Below are 18,788 nucleotides of genomic sequence, written 5' to 3'. Positions count from 1 at the left end.
TGTAGTCTGCAATCAATCAAACAAATGGGCTTCCACATGGATAAATACAGTGGACCCCCGGTTAACGATATTTTTTCAATCCAGAAGTATGTTCAGGTGCCAGTACTGACCGAATTTGTTCCCATAAGGAATATTGTGAAGTAGATTAGTCCATTTCAGACCCCCAAACATACATGTACAAACACACTTACATAAATACACTTACATAATTGGTCGCATTGGGAGGTGATCGTTATGCGGGGGTCCACTGTAGTCATTTTTGTGGAAATTGGTGTCACGCCCCTTGTGCAAATATCCATGAACTAGCTACAAGAAGTATTAAAACAGGGAAGTGTTTTTGGGTATGTCCAAATGAGATAAATCTGTGAACTAATATCACATTGGTATTAACCCTTTGACTGTCGAAGGGCCCAATCCTGAAGTTGCTCCTGGTGTCGCAAAATATTCGAAAAAAAAAAAATTATTTTTTCTTATGAAAATGTTAAGATTATTTTTCTGATTGTTTTAGTCCCAAAAAAAAATTTTTCCCATCAGTACTTACCGAGATATAGAGTCCTGAAGTTTGCTGAAATTGATCTGCTGGCGGCAACAGCGGCGACTGCCGCTCACCCGGTAAACTTTTATTTACTTGTATTCGATGGTTTCTTGTTTTTTTCACTATTTTATTTTTTCACATAACTTTTGTGGCCTGTGAGACCAAATTATTGTGCAATGTTCAAATATACACTCGTTGAATGTAACACAATTATAGCAAAAACACTCGTATCATTATAATGTTGCTAAAACTTGTTTACACAAACAAACAATGTAAACAAATGTTTATTACGATTGCTTTATAATATATATACATATGTACAATCACTGGACACTTTATTAGAAGTGCTGCAGCTTGTGGAATTCTTTGAAACATGGGTATAAGCACAATGGTGTCTTACACTCCTCACACATAAAACGAGTGTCTCTGCGTTTTTGTGTGCGTTTTGTGGTATGTCCACAGACAAAACACCTCTTCTGAGCATTTTTCTTGGCAGTAGTAGCAGGCAGTGGTATGGGGTAGTGATCACCAGGCCTCAGACGAGAGGACATGTGTTGATAATTTCGTGGGCGCTGGTCTATTCCAAGTGTTGTTTCTTGGTGCTTGAATATTATTTGTCTGATGACTGACAAACAAAATTCACCATATTTGGGTTTGTTCTTGGTCTTCAACTTATACATATTATAAGCATTCAGCATGGAAATGTCAAGAAGATGGAAAAACAGTTTTATGTACCACTTATAACTCTTGCGAACACAGTCAGCAAACCCAATCTGCATGTCACATTTGTCCACTAAGCGCATATTGAGGTTGTAATCCATCACAGCTGCAGGTTTTACAATAGGTTCATTGGTCTCTCTATTCTGCTTGCCAGTCTCTACCATTTCGTGTCGGTGAACTGATGTCAGCAGTGTGACATCACGTTTGTCATGCCACCGAAATGCCATGATGTCATTGGCAGCAAACACCTGCACTTCACCTCTACGACTGCCAGCTTCGAACCTAGGCATATGTTTACGATTTCTACGCACTGTGCCACACACATCTGTCATGTTCACTCGCAAGAAATCACTGAGTGTAGGGCTTGTGTACCAGTTGTCAGTATATAAAATATGCCCCTTACCAAGATATGGCTCCATCATTGTTCTAACCACATCACCAGAGATACCCAGTAACTTCCTGGTATCTTCCATTGTTTTACCGCCAGTGTACACAATTATATCCAAAACCAGACCAGTTTTGCAATCACACAGAACAAATAACTTTATACCAAAGCGTTTCCTCTTGCTTGGTATATACTGCTTGAATGAGAGTCTTCCTTTGAACAAAATCAAAGACTCGTCAATAACAAGCTTCCTGAAGGGATAAAAATACATACAGCACTTTTGTTTCAGGTACATAAACACACGTCTGATCTTATATAACCTGTCGCTTCTGTCAGGCCTGGTTTTGTCTGAAAACTGTAACATACGTAACAGTAACACAAATCTATTCACTGGTATAATGTCACTGAAAGCAGGGGTTGAAATCAGGCGGTCTGTCGCCCAGTATGTGCTGACACTATGCTTATACACATGTGGCATAAGCATTATTGTGGCAAAGAACAGATACATCTCTGCCACAGTTGTGTCCTTCCACTGGTGTAGGCGTGATCTTGGTGAAAGCATAGTGTTTGCCATGGTGTACTCATAGTATGTATTGCTTTCCCTGACAATAATGTCCATCAGGGGTTCATCGAAGAACAACTGAAAGCATTCCAGTTCAGTGGGATTGTTCCCAAGTGTACATGATGGCCGTATTCCACTTTGTCCTCCATCAAAGTCATGGGGATTGGGAACAAACTCGTCATCTTGATGCCAATCCCAGATGCGGTCAGCTGGTGCGTTCTGGATATTGTAATGTCGTTGTGGTTGTGCAGGTTGTGGTTGTGGTTGTGGTTGTGAGAGTGTGGGGTCGGCCGAAGCAGGTTGTAGTTGTGCAGAGTCAGCAGCGCGGGCACTAGCGTGGCCCACTGCTGGTGTCACATGACTCATGGCACCGTCACTATCACCACCACCGCCTGCTGCCTCACTCACATCATTTATACCCATCGTAACAATATCGTCATCTTCACTATCAGGACGTGGTGTAGGGCCACGGGATGTGCTCCGAGATGTACTCCTTCCTCTTGGAAGAGCATATGGCACACTACCAGACCGCATGCGACGTCGTATATACATGTACTGCCGTTTCACTGGGGAATATTCACCCTCACTGTCACAACTAGAAGTGCTTTCAATAACCTTGAAATCACTATCACTATCACTTGCACTGCTCACATCTGAGTCTTGTACACGGGCAAATAGTTTCCTCTTTCGTCCTGGTACAGGTGAATATGAACGAGCCGGCCTAGCACCAGAGGTGGATGGTTGTGGGTCATCTGGGTTTTCATCACTAATTATGTTATCCTGGGTAATTTTCTCGGTCACACCCGCTTCAAAACCAGGGAATTCACTTTCACTGACACTATCATCACTGTTTGAGCTATCACTTGGGAACAAAAGACCTCCAATCCGCCGAGGAGTGAGGAACTTCTTACCGCGAGGCATGGTGAAAATGGACTACCAAGATGGCGTTCCCACAATGCACCGCTGAGTCCCAGATTTTTTTCACAGGGTGCACACCGACCACTGAGACCCATTCTCTCTCGTGTAGGCCTACCAGCCCTCTCCCGCTTGATTTGAAGCCGCTAGAATTTATGCGTATAGATACGTCAAACACGGTATCTCCCATGACGTACATATACGACCGTCCTGGGACAGTCAAAGGGTACGCAGGATGGAAAATAAATGACCTCATGGGAGACAGGAGCCGTAGTGGGGAATCAAGTGTAGTCAAAGATAAGATAAAACCAATATTGCAAACTAGAAATACCACAGGAAATGGCAAACAAGAGGACTCCACTACCAATAGTGAGGATATATTACCAAAAACAACTGGTGGGAGCTCCTTTGAGGGTGCTAGGGAGGTTAGGAATAAGACAGTTGCACCAACAGGGAAACATGCACCAAAAGGGAATAGTCACAGAAACCCAAGGCAAAAGGAAACCAAGCCTGTGCACATACTATGCACTTGGTATCTGCAGGCATGGGAAATCTGGAAAAACAGATGGGACGTGCAACTATGACCACCCTAGAAAATGCCATGCCCATATGACAACAGGAAAACGCAAACTCCCATCCTGTAAGCTTTTTCACCCTGAAATGTGTACCTCTTCAGTACAGGAAAGACTGTGCTATAACTTAAATTGCCAGGCACACCATCTAAAGGGAACAAAAAGATACAAAACATCCAGGCCATGGGAAAACCTGGGTAGCCACAGCCACTCAAGAGGGAGAGGTTTTTTAGTGCCAGGAAGAAAAAAAATCTGGCAGGAAATGGCAGAAATCGTACACCAAATAATTCCTGGAGTGGAACCACAGTCGATGGCCTCCACTCCAAACCAACAGATACAGATACTAATGCCAGAACTCCCCCCCCCCCCCCCAGTATCAACAATACCACTAGTCCGATGACATTCTTCTTTGCAAATATACAGGGTCTAAAGCCATCAACAAACAACAAAATACCTTTCATCCGTGGACTGCTTGCAGAGGAAAAGGCAATGTTCGTGGCTTTCACTGAGACCCACATAAAGGATCACTTGGACAACGAAATATGGATCCAAGGTTACAGCCTATACAGATGCGACAGAGTGAACAGGCAAAAGGATGAGGGGGGGGGGGGTTGGCCTGCACATTGCAGAGTCACTTGTGTGCACAGAACTGCTGAATGCCTCAAATGATGTAGTAGAAGTTTTAGCAGTAAAGATCGAGAACCAAAACCTAGTCATTGTGGTAGTCTACAAGCCTCCGGATGCAACATCCCAGCAATTCCAGGAACAGCTGTTAAAAATTGACCACTGTCTGGAAAATCCGCCAGCTCCTGCACCCAACATCTTGCTCCTGGGGGATTTCAACTTAAGGCACCTAAAATGGAGGAATATAACAAATAATATTGTTGCAGTAATAGCACCAGGAGGCAGCTCTGATGAAAACTCACACTCACATGAGCTTTTAAATCTCTGCACAAAATTCAATTTAAAGCAGCAAATAATAGAGCCTACTAGACTAGAGAATACACTAGACCTCATCTTCACTAACAATGATGATCTGATACGAAATGTCACCTCATCTTCACTAACAATGATGATCTGATACGAAATGTCACAATATCAAAAACAATATACTCAGATCACAACATAATTGAGGTTCTGACAGGTATGCGCGGAGCCCCAGACCGACATAATGAGATTAGTCACGAGGGAGCATTCACCAAATTCAACTTCAATAACAAAAACATAAAGTGGGACCAAGTAAACCAAATCCTAACTGATATAAGCTGGGAAGATATACTAAGCAATACAGACCCCAACTTATGCCTAGAACAGATTAACTCGGTGGCGCTCGATGTATGTAGAAGGCTTATTCCTCTAAGAAAAAGGAGTAGATGTAAAATAGAAAGGGGCAGGCGCTCCCTTTACAGGCGATGGAAAAGAATAACAGAGCGGCTAAAAGAGGTCAATATATCTGAAAGGCGTAGGGAGACACTGGTCAGAGAAATAGCAAGCATCGAACTTAAGCTAAAGGAATCTTATAGGAGTCAGGAATCGTGGGAAGAACTAAAAGCCATAAATGAATTTGAAAGAAACCCAAAGTATTTCTCCTCCTATGCCAAATCAAAGTCGAAAACAACGTCCAGTATTGGGCCCCTACTTAAACAAGATGGGTCCTACACAGATGACAGCAAGGAAATGAGTGAGCTACTCAAGTCCCAATATGACTCAGTTTTTAGCAAGCCGCTAACCAGACTGAGAGTCGAAGATCAAAATGAATTTTTTATGAGAGAGCCACAAAATTTGATTAACACAAGCCTATCCGATGTTATCCTGACGCCAAATGACTTCGAACAGGCGATAAATGACATGCACATGCACTCTGCCCCAGGGCCAGACTCATGGAACTCCGTGTTCGTTAAGAACTGCAAGAAACACCTATCACGAGCTTTTACCATCCTATGGAGAGGGAGCATGGACACGGGGGTCGTCCCACAGTTACTAAAAACAACAGACATAGCCTCACTCCACAAAGGGGGCAGTAAAGCAACAGCAAAGAACTACAGACCGATAGCACTAACATCCCATATCATAAAAATCTTTGAAAGGGTCCTAAGAAGCAAGATCACCACCCATCTAGAAACCCATCAGTTACACAACCCAGGGCAACATGGGTTTAGAACAGGTCGCTCCTGTCTGTCTCAACTATTGGATCACTACAACAAGGTCCTAGATGCACTAGAAGACAAAAAGAATGCAGATGTAATATATACAGACTTTGCAAAAGCCTTCGACAAGTGTGACCATGGCATAATAGAGCGCAAAATGCGTGCTAAAGGAATAACAGGAAAAGTCGGATGATGGATCTATAATTTCCTCACTAACAGAACACACAGAGTAGTAGTCAACAGAGTAAAGTCCGAGGCAGCTACAGTGAAAAGCACTGTTCCACAAGGCACAGTACTTGCTCCCATCTTGTTCCTCATCCTCATATCTGACATAGACAAGGATGTCAGCCACAGCACCGTGTCTTCCTTTGCAGATGACACCCGAATCTGCATGACAGTGTCTTCCATTGCAGACACTGCAAGGCTCCAGGTGGACATCAACCAAATCTTTCAGTGGGCTGCAGAAAACAATATGAAGTTTAACGATGAGAAATTTCAATTACTCAGATATGGCAAACACAAGAAATTAAATCTTCATCAGAGTACAAAACAAATTCTGGCCACAAAACAGAGCGAAACACCAATGTCAAAGACGAGTGATCATGTCGGAGGATCTCACCTTCAAGGACCATAACATTGTATCAATCGCATCTGCTAGAAAAATGACAGGATGGATAATGAGAACCTTCAAAACTAGGGAGGCCAAGCCCATGATGACACTCTTCAGGTCACTTGTTCTATCTAGGCTGGAATATTGCTGCACACTAACAGCACCTTTCAAGGCAGGTGAAATTGCTGACCTAGAAAATGTACAGAGAACCTTCACGGCGCGAATAACGGAGATAAAACACCTCAATTACTTGAGGTTCCTGAACCTGTATTCCCTGGAACACAGGCGGGAGAGATACATGATTATATACACCTGGAAAATCCTAGAGGGACTAGTACCGAACTTGCACACGAAAATCACTCACTACGAAAGCAAAAGACTTGGCAGACGATGCAACATCCCCCCAATGAAAAGCAGGGGTGTCACTAGCACGTTAAGAGACCATACAATAAGTGTCAGGGGCCCGAGACTGTTCAACTGCCTCCCAGCATACATATGGGGGATTACCAACAGACCCCTGGCAGTCTTCAAGCTGGCACTGGACAAGCACCTAAAGTCGGTTCCTGACCAGCCGGGCTGTGGCTCGTACGTTAGTTTGCGTGCAGCCAGCAGTAACAGCCTGGTTGATCAGGCTCTGATCCACCAGGAGGCCTGGTCACAGACCGGGCCGCAGGGGCGCTGACCCCTGGAACTCTCTCCAGGTAAACTCCAGATGGGTAACCCTCCCCAGCTTATCCTAGATGTGTAACCCTCCCCAGGTTATCCTAGGTGGCTAACCCTCCCCAGGTTATCCTGGGTGGCTAACCCTCCCCAGGTAATCCTAGATGGCTAACCCTCATCAGGGTTATCCTAGGTGGCTAACCCTCCCCAGGTTATCATGGGTGGCTAACCCTCCCCAGGTTATCCTAGGTGGGTAACTCTCCCTAGGATATCCTAGGTGGCTAACACTCCCCAGGTTATCCTAGGTGGCTAACCCTCCCTAGGTTAGCCTAGGTGGCTAACCCACACCAGGTTATCCTAGGTGGCTAACCCTCCCCAGATTATCCTGGGTTGTTAACATTCCCCAGGTTATCCTAGATGGGTAACCCTTCCCAGGTTATCCTAGATGGGTAACCCTCCCCAGGTTATCCTAGATGGGTAACCCTCCCCAGGCTATCCTAGATGGGTAACCCTTCCCCAGGTTATCCTAGATTGGTAACCCTCCCGAGGTTATCCTAGATGGGTAACCCTCCCCAGGTTATCCTAGATGGCTAACCCTCCCCAGGTTATCCTAGGTGGCTAACCCTTCCCAGGTTATCCTAGGCAGCTAACCCTCCCCAGGTTATCCTAGATGGGTAACGCTCCCAGGTTATCCTAGATGGGTAATGCTCCCAGGTTATCCTAGATTAGTAACCCTCCCCAGGTTATCCTAGGTGGCTAACCCTCGCAGGTTATCCTAGATGGATAACCCTCCCCAGGTTATCCTAGATGAGTAACCCTCCCCAGGTTATCCTAGGTGGCTAACCCTTCCCAGGATATCCTAGATGGGTAACCCTCCCCAGGTTGTTATAGATGGGTAACCCTCCCCAGGTTATCCTAGATGGGTAACCCTCCCCAGGTTATCCTAGATGGGTAACCCTCCCCAGGTTATCGTAGGTGGCTAACCCTTCCCAGGTTATCCTAGGTGGCTAACCCTTCCCAGGTTATCCTAGATGGGTAACCCTCCCCAGGTTGTTATAGATGGGTAACCCTCCCCAGGTTATCCTAGATGGGTAACCCTCCCCAAGTTATCCTAGATGGATAACCTTCCCCAGGTTATCCTAGATGGGTAACCCTCCCCAGGTTATCCTAGATGAGTAACCCTCCCAGGTTATCGTAGGTGGCTAACCCTCCCCAGGTTATCCTGGATGGGTAACCCTACCCAGGTTATCCTAGATGGGTAACCCTCCCCAGGTTATCCTAGGAGGCTAACCCTTCCCAGGTTATCGTAGATGGGTAACCCTCCCCAGGTTATCCTAGATGGGTAACCCTCCCCAGGTTATCCTAGGTGACTAACCCTTCCCAGGTTATCCTAGATGGGTAACCCTCCCCAGGTTATCCTAGATGGGTAACCCTCCCCAGGTTATCTTAGATGGGTAACCCTCCCCAGGTTATCCTAGGTGGCTAGCCCTTCCCAGGTTATCCTAGATGGGTAACCCTCCCCAGGTTATCCTAGATGAGTAACCCTTCCCAGGTTATCCTAGGTGGCTAACCCTCCCCAGGTTATCCTAGATGAGTAACCCTTCCCAGGTTATCCTAGATGGGTAACCCTCCCCAGGTTATCCTAGATGGGTAACCCTTCCCAGGTTATCCTAGGTGGCTAACCCTCCCCAGGTTATCCTGGATGGGTAACCCTCCCCAGGTTATCCTAGATGAGTAACCCTTCCCAGGTTATCCTAGGTGGCTAACCCTCCCCAGGTTATCCTAGATGAGTAACCCTTCCCAGGTTATCCTAGATGGGTAACCCTCCCCAGGTTATCCTAGATGGGTAACCCTTCCCAGGTTATCCTAGGTGGCTAACCCTCCCTAGGTTATCCTGGATGGGTAACCCTCCCCAGGTTATCCTAGATGAGTAACCCTTCCCAGGTTATCCTAGGTGGCTAACCCTCCCCAGGTTATCCTAGATGAGTAACCCTTCCCAGGTTATCCTAGATGGGTAACCCTCCCCAGGTTATCCTAGATGGGTAACCCTTCCCAGGTTATCCTAGGTGGCTAACCCTCCCCAGGTTATCCTGGATGGGTAACCCTCCCCAGGTTATCCTAGATGGGTAACCCTCCCCAGGTTATCCTAGATGGGTAAACCTCCCCAGGTTATCCTAGATGGGTAACCCTTCCCAGGTTATCCTAGGTGGGTAACCCTCCCCAGGTTATCCTAGATGGGTAACCCTTCCCAGGTTATCCTAGGTGGGTAACCCTCCCCAGGTTATCCTAGATGGGTAACCCTTCCCAGGTTATCCTAGATGGGTAACCCTCCCCAGGTTATCCTAGATGGGTAACCCTTCCCAGGTTATCCTAGATGGGTAACCCTTCCCAGGTTATCCTAGATGGGTAACCCTCCCCAGGTTATCCTAGATGGGTAACCCTCCCCAGGTTATCCTAGATGGGTAACCCTCCCCAGGTTATCCTAGATGGGTAACCCTTCCCAGGTTATCCTAGGTGGATAACCCTCCCCAGGTTATCCTAGATGGGTAACCCTTCCCAGGTTATCCTAGGTGGGTAACCCTCCCCAGGTTATCCTAGATGGGTAACCCTTCCCAGGTTATCCTAGATGGGTAACCCTCCCCAGGTTATCCTAGGTGGCTAACTCTCCCCAGGTTATCCTAGATGAGTAACCCTTCCCAGGTTATCCTAGATGGGTAACCCTCCCCAGGTTATCCTAGATGGGTAACCCTTCCCAGGTTATCCTAGGTGGCTAACCCTCCCCAGGTTATCCTGGATGGGTAACCCTCCCCAGGTTATCCTAGATGGGTAACCCTCCCCAGGTTATCCTAGGTGGGTAACCCTCCCATGTTATCCTAGATGGGTAACCCTTCCCAGGTTATCCTAGGTGGGTAACCCTCCCCAGGTTATCCTAGATGGGTAACCCTTCCCAGGTTATCCTAGATGGGTAACCCTCCCCAGGTTATCCTGGATGAGTAACCCTCCCCAGGTTATCCTAGATGGGTAACCCTCCCCAGGTTATCCTAGGTGGGTAACCCTCCCCAGGTTATCGTAGATAGGTAACCCTTCCCAGGTTATCCTAGGTGGGTAACCCTCCCAGGTTATCCTAGATGGGTAACCCTTCCCAGGTTATGCTAGATGGGTAACCCTCCCAGGTTATCCTAGATGGGTAACCCTTCTCAGGTTATCCTAGATGGGTAACCCTTCCCAGGTTATCCTAGATGGGTAACCCTCCCCAGGTTATCCTAGATGGGTAACCCTTCCCAGGTTATCCTAGATGGGTAACCCTCCCCAGGTTATCCTAGATGGGTAACCCTTCCCAGGTTATCCTAGGTGGATAAGCATCCACATTCAACATTCCTCAAACATAATACTTTACATGTTCTGTGGCCTTTATGAAAACTTTTCAATACAATATTTATATAATAACATTGCTACTTACTTCAGTGATACATGGTGTAAAACCATTGATTTATTGCTGTTGTTGGTGTGACAAGCAGGAAAAACAGTCTTAATGTCTTGTTATTGTTGTTGTTGGGTGTTAAGGGCCTCTGAAACTACGTCTTATTGTTGTTGTTGGGTGTTAAGGGCCTCTGAAACTACTTCTTGTTGAGTCCAAAATTCCCTGACTACCAGAACAATGTGTTTTATGAATTTGAGTTTATTTGGACAAGGAAATATTTATTTCCGTGCAAAGCTCTACAATGTGTGGTTTGCATATTATAAAATATTAATTATAAAGAAGGCATCTAGCGTGCCTAGGCATTTCTGGCAGACTAATACTAATTCTTACTCTATACTGACACAGGTTATGGAGTAGTAATATAAACATTATTACGTACTAGGTTACTGAAATGATTAATTAGTTTTGTGATAATGAGGTAGTACAAAACATATAACAATATTACAATTAGTAAATTTAGTAATGTGAATGGTTAAGTCATGGCATGATTCACTGTTTCTATTAAAGTTCCTAAATTGGAAGAGTATCTTAGGCAAACTTAGGACTATCTTAAGGTTTATCAGGCAGTAACGATAGTGGATATAAAGGCTTCAAGGAAGAATATTTGGATTTCTTCCTGAAGCCATTTGAATATTCCACTTCCCCTACCACCCCATCTTTTCATTCTTTTTTACCAATAGGAATATTTTATTACATAATATGGTACAGAAGATTTAAGAGATACATTATTGATATAAAGGTGGCATATACGGTATGTGTTGTTACATGTGTATCACCGATTATAAGGCGAAAATCTCATCCAGCTCCTCAGAGCTGGAGTGTGCCCAATGTGGAAATTTATTCGGTTCTAAAAGTTCCACAGGGCAGATACTTCGTACAAAGATCCCATTAGGTCATTTATGGAATGGCTGGGTTGGGTGGCCCTTACACCCACCCAAAACACACACACACACACACCCGGGTTGGCGAAGGTGGTTGGAAGGTACTTCTTAATTGATAGATTTACCCTTCAAGGAGGAGGTAGGTAGTTTTTACTGTCAGTGAACTAATATTAGGACTATTGAGGCAACTGTAGATAATAATAATGTAGACCTAAGGCCTTAATGTTGGTAGTAATAGGCCGATAATATAGGCAAACACTAGGTTATGTTAGCCAGGGAGAACTGGCAGCCCAAGTTTGAATACTGGGGCACGGGTTTAAGACCTCAGTGCCCTTTCTTCTAAGACCAGGCACCATCTGAGCAACAAGTGCCATGATCAGCAGGCAGTGCCCCCATGTGTCTTTACATACTAGACCTGGGGAAATCTGGTGGAGGCACCTCGAAGTACCGTAGATGACCTCCTCTGTCAGGCCCATACAGTAGGACGAGACCTCCCTTTTTCTTGCAAGATTCTGGCCAGTGTCTGGGGAAAATTGCAAGTGAGTTGAGCTGTGGGCCTTTGTGCAGGTGGCAGTTCATGACTGGTACGTACCGGCGTCACTTGTCAGCCTAGAAGTTAGTGTCACTCTGCATAATCTAGGGGATACACACCCCCTTGGAAACAGGAATTTCTGAGGTGCAGGCAGGTCACTAATATCGAATGAATATTGCAGGAATTAAAGCTCCCGGTTGCATGTGGTTCTGAGAGGAAGTCCAGAGGGCCTAAAGCTTAGGGAGGTTGAAGACCGGGATATATTCTCCAACACCAAGTTAGTTAGTCCTTTATACGTGCATGCAGGCGAGATTTCTTGCAACATCAGTCATTTATGGAAATCTGTCCTATAAGCCACTTGTGAGGCTGAGGTACCGACCTCAGGGCTCGGTGTCAACAGAGCTTGCCAGGGTAGGCAACTCACATGGAGGCAGTCCAGGCAAATTTTCACACCCAAAATACAGCAGGCATTACCTCTCTGAACAGCTGCACTGAGCCACTGGAACAGAAAACTAGCTGCCCTGGGACCCCTAGTTACCCTGATGAATCTTTTTCCCAGCTCCTTAAGGAATTTAGATGCATTCTTTCCCCATGAGCCAAGGGTCTCTGATCCTATGGGAACAAACATATAATGTTGGAAAAGTTCTCCATATTTTCTAGACTTTTTGGACTCCCTGAAGCTGGCAGCTGCTCCTCCTTCCTCCCTGGTGTATTGGAGATATTTATCAGCCAAGGTAGATGCACATGTGTAGTCCCACACCACCTGCTTCCCGTCTGTCCAGGCTTGAAGGGTGATACCATCTGGATGCTTTTGGCTGCCATCAGATCTGCATAGGCGGGGTGGCTCCCTTACTGCTGGGCATCTGGCTATGAGGCTCCTCTTGTTGTTAAGCTCATGTCTTGCAATCTCTCCCTCGGATTTACGGCACACAAGACCACGGTACCCGAATCGGTCTGCTGCTTCACTACCACAAATACACCTGTGTTCGGCGAGAATAGGGACGGCAAGTCGAAGGGCAACACTGATGTGAATGGTCTGTGGGTCAAGGCATGGGTCAAGGCGTGTGCCAAGGCTGGAGTTGGGAACAGCCAACAGAAAGTCCCCTGCATGAGAGGCTCTCACTGCCAGGAGGCAGGCAGTAACTATATTAGGAATTTTATGTTTAAAGTCATTTGGGTGAGTGTAAGTGTAAATTAGGGGAATCACAGATATCGAGAGTAAATCTGTTTTGTTTTATATGTGTGTATGATATTAAAATGAGAATAGGTGGTTTAAATGTAGTTAGCTGATGATGGGGTGTGTCAGGGAGATAAGCTGTTATGTAACAGTAGTTTTGAAATTGGTTTTTGAGTCTGTAGTTCTAGAGTTTTAAGCAGGGAGTTCCAGATTTTAAGCTCTTTTATGTACATTGAGTTCTTGTAGAGATTTAGCCTGACACGAGGAATGTCACAGAGATATTGTGTCTGGTATTGTGTCAATGGGTCCTGTCGCAACTATCTTGAAAGTGTTTTAGTTCAATTACAGAGTGCACCACTAGAACACCTAGCATGGCTAGGCATTTCGGGCAGACTTAGATTAATTCTTAATTTTAAATATTACAAATTATGAGGTAAGTTGGTATTATGGCTAAGTGACTAAATACTAGTTTGTGAGTTTAGCAATGTGAATGCTTTTGTTTTAGCACAGTACATAGTTTCAGTATTGGAGTGTCACAGGATTCATTATTTTAAGATTGAGATTAATATTTCTGTTTATGGTCAAATGGGTGAGTGAGTGTAAGTGTGAACCACAGTTCTAGAGTTCTCAGGTAGGGTGTTCCAGATTTTAGGGCCTTTGACATACATTGAATTTTTGTAAAGGTTTAGTCGGACACGGGGAATGTCGTAGAGATGTTTGTATCTGGTGTTATGCCTGTGGGTTCTGTCACAACTATCAAGAAAGCGTTTTAGGTCAAGGTTGATATTGGAGTTTAAGGTCCTGTAGATGTAGATTGCACAGTAGTAAGTGTGGATGCACTGAACAGGTAGTAAGTTAAGATCTTTGAAAAGTGGGGGTGTGTGCTGCAAGGGATGGGATTTAGTGATTATTCTTACTGCAGCTTTTTTGTTGGGTTATTATTGGCTTTAGGTGTGTTGCTGCAGTTGATCCCCAAGCACAAATAGCATAGGTGATGTATGGATAAACAAGTGAGTGATATAGTGTGAGAAGGGCATTTTGCGGCACGTAGTATCGTACCATGGAGAGGATCCCAACCGTTTTGGATACTTTTTTGGTTATATGCTGGATATGGGTGCTGAAATTCAGGTTGTTGTCAAGGTATAAGCCTAGGAATTTGCCCCATTATTTCTGGTAATTAGAGTGTTGTCGATCTTAATGTTAACTTGTGCATCTCCTGCTCTGCTACCAAACATAATATAGTAGGTTTTGTCAGTGTTAAGCGTAAGTTTATTGGCTGTCATCCAAGTCGATATTTTGATCAGCTCCTCATTCACAATGGTGTTGAGGGTGGCAAGATTAGGGTGAGAGATGACATAAGTCGTGTCGTCAGCAAAGAGAATGGGTTTCAGGTGTTGGGATACGTTTGGAAGGTCATTGATGTATATGAGGAAGAGCAGGGGACCAAGGACACTTCCCTGCGGAACTCCAGTATCAATTGGCCGTGTTGCTGATGCTGTGTCTTTAATGGTGACATACTGATACCTATTAGTAATGTAAGATTTGAAATAAGCAAGTGCATGGCCTCTTATACCGTAATGGTCAAGTTTGTGGAGTAGGATGTCGTGGTCTACTGTGTCAAAAGCTTTTCTTAGGTCAATAAAAATTCCTAGTGGATATTCCTTATTTTCCAATGCTGTGTACAGCAGATCTAGCATTTTTATGATTGCATCATTAGTGCTTTATTTTTCCTGAATCCAAATTGGCAGGGGTTGAGTATGTTTTGAGCCGTTATAAATGAATACAGTCTCCTGTGCACGAGTTTCTCAAAGATTTTGGATAGCAATGGTAAGTTAGATATTGGCCTATAGTTGTTTAAGTCTGTAGGGTCACCACCTTTATGTATTGGTGTAACCCTTGCCATCTTGAGTAGTTTCGGGAAGGTGCTAGTCTCTAGTGACTTGTTAAAAAGTAATGAAATAGCATGCGAAAGGACATGGGCCGCTCGCTTGTACAGTAATGGTGGGACATGAGACAGATTCCCCGAGTTATTTTTAAGTGACTTTATAATCTCGGTGACTTCCATGGGCTCAGTTGGTGCAAGATAGAAGGAATTAGGGAAATTCCCATCTAGGTAGTCCCCGGCATGGGCATTGGTATGTGGGATTTTACTGGCAAGATTAGATCCTATGGTTGAGAAGAAGTCGTTTATCTTGTTAGCTGTGTCAGTGGGATGTAGTGGTGTTTCATTAGGTTTAGTTAGGACAATATTCTTGTTTTTTCTCAGTTTGTGGGTCCCTAGAATCTGAGAGAGTGTTTTCCAGGTCTTTTTTATATCTCCTCTAGTGTCTGTGAATCTACTGGAGTAGTATAGTTGTTTGGCTTTCTTTATTACTTTGGTGAGAGCTGATGAATAGTGTTTAAGAATATCTTTGTGTATTAAGCCCTGTCTATATTGCTTTTCATATTGGTGTTTCTTGTCAATGGATTTCAGAATGGTGCTGGTTAGCCATGGGCAACCAAGCCATTTGTTTGTGATCTGTTTTGTTTTTATAGGACAATGTTTGTTGTATAGTCTAAGTAATTTTTTAAGAAAAATGTCTGTCCAGTCATCAATACCATTGGCCTTGGAGAATTCTGTAGGCCAGTCAACAGTCTCTAGGTCAGCTGTGAACTTCCTTATTGAGGCCTCGTCATGGAGTCTAAATGAGACTTTGTTGTATTCAAGTGGTGGTTTACTAATGTTTGTCAAGAGGAAGGTAGGGTAGTGGTCTGTAGTGCTATCTGTGATTATCCCTGATTTAAGGGGGGCTAGTATATTGGTCCATATGCGGTCTATTATGGTTGCACTTGTCTCAGTGAGCCTGGTTGGTTTAGTTATTGTTGGTATGAGAAGTGTGTTGTTCATATTGTTGATGAAGTCAGTTACAGGCTGATCATCTAGTATGCCAAGGCTGATGTTGAAGTCTCCAGCTAAGAGAACGGCTTATTCATTTGTCTGTTTTTTATTAGTGACTTTAATTTCTCACTGAAATTTGGGATGTTTGTGTGAGGTATCCGGTAAATGGCACCGATTGTTATAGGCGTCTTAAGGTTTTTTGCAGTAAAATTAGCAAAAATATATTCCCCATATTCATCACTAAAGCAAGTGGTATTAATACAAGATAATTGGTTAGAGTAATAGATTGCAATACCACCCCCAACTTGGTTTAGTCTGCAGTTGTGAATTGCTGTGTATCCTGGTAGATGGTAGATATCTATTGTGTCCTGCTTAAGCCAGGTCTCAGTAAGAATAATGCAGGAGAAGGGTGTCTTTAGTGATTCAAGGAGTGCTAGGAGGTCATCATAGTGTTTGCTTAAGGACCTGATGTTGTAGTTAAGTACTGATAGACTTTTAGCATTGTTTAGGATAGTGCTGGCTTGTGATGCCGTGTAATAAAGGCAGTTACTTTCCAATAGGTTTTGATTGGGTGTCAGATTTTGGAGGTTTAGATCAGGGTCAACATGATCAATCATCTTCTAAGTTTAAATTATGGTTATTTATATCCTGAGTTGTGTGTTGAGTTCTAGTACTGATATCTGTAGTGTTGGTAAGTTTGGACAAGAATATAGCTAGAGTATTCTGGTCATATAGAGTATAGTCACTACTACACATAATGAAGTTGATGTTGTCTATGTGTTGTGCTGGAATGAACTAAAGTACAACTAGGTATGACTAGTAATATAAAAATACGAATTAAAATAGCACAAGACTCTCACTTGTAATTGCACTAAGGTCTAATATAATGACTTTTGTGGAGTCTATGTTTTGAGCTAGAATGAGCTATAGTACAATAGGTTTAATCTAATAATATAAAAATACAAATTAAAAATAGCACCAGTCTTTCACTAGTAATTGCACTATGGTCTAATATAGTGAATTTGGTATGGACTATGTATTGAGTTAGAAAGAGCTATAGTACAACTGAATTTAATCTAATAATATAAAAATAGGCACAAGACTCTCAATTGTAATTGCACTAAGATCTTATATAAGTTGTTTACAAGAATTAGAGCATAACTAGATTTAAATTGACAAGATAAAATACACAAGTTAAGGTAGTAAAAGAATAATAAAAAAAATTATAAAAATAAAAATGGCAATGACTTGGTTATAATATGCTAGTAAGATGGTAGACAGGATAATATTAAAGTTGTAGATGAAAATATTAGTTTAAAAAAGTATGGAATAAAAATGGTCAACAAAAGAAGTTTACAATAAGTTTGATCAATATAGTTTAAAGCAAAATTGGGAAATAATAGGGATTTTAGAATAAAATTGGGCAATAGAGTATTTCTTAAAGTGAGGTAGAATTATTAAGGACAAGTTATGGCTAGTTTATAATAAAATAAGATAGAACAGTGATGTGGTAAGTTGTAATAAAGGAGATAGATTCTGTAGATATTAAACACAATTAAGACTATGAGGTAGAATGGTCGTTGAATACAACAATGACAATCAAAAGTAGTTGGGGTATTAGAATTTTAGGGGGGCACAAATTTATGACAATATAACACTAACAGTGGACTATGGGTATTATCTGCACTTTACTCTGATTCTGTTAGTCCAGCCTCACTTAGGAATGTTTTAAGGTCATGTTCTGTAGAGATGAAGTATCTCTTCCCAGTGGGCTGTTTCCTAACTGAGATTTTTCCATCCCTCACAAAGCACTGGTGGATTTTTTGGGCATAGCGCAATTTTCTTAGCCGATAAAGAAGATTTTGTCTTGTTTTGGTAAGGCATTCTTTGATGTAAACATCAGATTTCATAGAAATAGATGTTTTTAGTAGGTTGTTTCTTTGTAGGCTAGTTTGGAACTTTAACAGCACTGTTTTTTTACCCGCTTGGTAGCCAATCAGTTTGCAATCCTTTAGGTCATCAATACATATGATAAGGCGAAGGTGGTTCTTGATAAGCTGTAGGGTGGTCTCCATGCAGGTCTCTTGGGTGACTGTGAGTGGGAGATGTTTGCTGTTAACTACAACAGCGTCAGATAGCTGCTGTTGGTCATTATGGTCTTGGAAGTTGGTTATGACATTGGCAAGTTGTTGGTCCACTCTTGATCTTTCCTCTATAATGTTGGTAGTAATTAGGATGACTTGGTCATTTAGAGTGTTGATGGTGTCTAGGGACTGGGTGTGGGTGTTGCTTTGTTGTTCCAGAGTGTCTAGTTTATGTTCAAGAGCAGTGATCTTGTTGAGGTAATCTGCATTGCTAGCTTTTAGTTCCTGCATTTCTTGAGTTAGTTTGGTGATCGTTTGGTTCAGAATCGTAAGGAGTTTAGCTATTTCTGGGTCGGTGATCTTCTTGACATCAAATACTGGGAAGGAGTTATCTTGGACTGTGGCAGCGGCAATGTTTGTTGTTGTCTGTCGTGTGTTGTGGTGGTGCCGGTGGTTCAGTTCAGTTTAATATGTTTATTATGCACCCCATACCCATCCTGTGGGCGGTAGTCAAAAGATTACAGAGGTACATAATTGGTCCAGGGACTGGACTCCAAAGTTTTGATAGCTGAGCAAGTTACAAAGATAATGAACTACATCTGGTCATAATCATGACCAAGTTACAAAGGTAATGAGCTCCAGGTAGAGC

The 18,788-nt window shown here is 43.4% G+C and overlaps 1 non-coding gene across 1 annotated transcript in view; it reads right to left on the bottom strand.

The window, feature by feature from the left end:
• The window catches only part of LOC128702002 (uncharacterized), a 36,063-nt gene extending 25,362 nt beyond the window's left edge, over positions 1-10,701 (bottom strand). Inside the window, exon 1 of the transcript XR_011394166.1 lies at positions 10,567-10,701. This is a non-coding gene — a transcript (uncharacterized protein). The remainder of the gene's footprint in view (positions 1-10,566) is intronic.
• Positions 10,702-18,788: the final 8,087 nt, after the last annotated feature.

Source organism: Cherax quadricarinatus, chromosome 77 (assembly GCF_038502225.1).
Source record: "Cherax quadricarinatus isolate ZL_2023a chromosome 77, ASM3850222v1, whole genome shotgun sequence".
NCBI lineage: Eukaryota > Metazoa > Arthropoda > Malacostraca > Decapoda > Parastacidae > Cherax > Cherax quadricarinatus.
The sequence above is the reverse complement of the archived record's forward strand: the minus strand, read 5'-3'. Positions and strand labels throughout refer to the sequence as shown.